Source organism: Panicum virgatum, chromosome 6K (genome assembly GCF_016808335.1).
Source record: "Panicum virgatum strain AP13 chromosome 6K, P.virgatum_v5, whole genome shotgun sequence".
NCBI lineage: Eukaryota > Viridiplantae > Streptophyta > Magnoliopsida > Poales > Poaceae > Panicum > Panicum virgatum.
In genome coordinates this window covers 16,468,616-16,469,552 of record NC_053141.1, presented here as the reverse complement: position 1 = coordinate 16,469,552, position 937 = coordinate 16,468,616, and the positions used below count along the sequence as shown (strand labels likewise).

The following is a 937-nucleotide window of genomic DNA, read 5'->3' as shown; positions in this document are numbered from 1 at the left end:
CATGACAAGATCCATCTTGGTAGCCAGCATATCGATGCTGTCGATCTGATGCACGCCCCTCGGACGGGCTGCTTTTCACCTCTCCAACTCTGATTGGTGGCTATCTTGTCAATAAGCGTCTTCGCTCCTGCAACATCGAGAGAGAGGAAGGAACCACCCGCTGCTGCATCTATGTGGTCCTTGGCTTGCTAATTCAGGCCATGGAAGAAATTCTGAATGATTAGCCATTCCTCCATGCCGTGGTGTGGGCATGCCTGAATGTATTCCTGCAGACGCTCCCAGGCCTCTGGGATGGTCTCATCCGGTAATTGCTGAATACCGGAGATTCTGTTCCGGAGGGCATTGGTCTTGCCCACCAGGAAGTAATTGGCCAGGAATGCATTTGAACAAGCTTCCCAAGTGTTGAAAGCCTCTTTATTGGAGTAAAACAACGTCTTGGCCTTCCCGAGCAGTGAGAACGGGAATAACTGAAGGCGAACGATATCCGTCATGGTACCTTTGGGGTTGATGGTGTAACTCACCTCCAAAAAATTCTGGAGATGGGCATTGGCATCCTCGGATGCCTTTCCACAGAACGGACTAGCTTGAACCATTTTTACCAGTCCAGTCTTCAGCTCAAAGCCGTCATCCTCGGATACCAGTTCAGTCCAGAAGGAATGTGGCTACTGGACGGGGCCGAGAACTGACGAAGAGACTTCTGGGCCATGAATGATGCGGCTGAAGTGGATGGCCAACTAATGGGCAAGGTAAGCCTTTTCTGAGGTGGAACAACACGGCATCTCACAATTCTCCCAATTCTTTCTGGATTCGAATTGAAGTTACTTGGTAGGTCGAAACCGGTCATGCACTGCTCTGCAACAATCAAAGAGATAGAGAGGGCAATGGTAAGCCCGCTAAGATTAGCGGTGACAAACTAGTAAAGTCTATCAGACTATTT

General features: G+C 49.5%; 1 non-coding gene across 1 annotated transcript; it reads left to right on the top strand.

Annotated features, from left to right (window-relative positions):
• Positions 1–234: 234 nt before the first annotated feature.
• LOC120639414 lies at positions 235–341 on the top strand. The gene has a single exon (XR_005661417.1). It is a non-coding gene; the product is annotated as a small nucleolar RNA R71 (small nucleolar RNA).
• Positions 342–937: the final 596 nt, after the last annotated feature.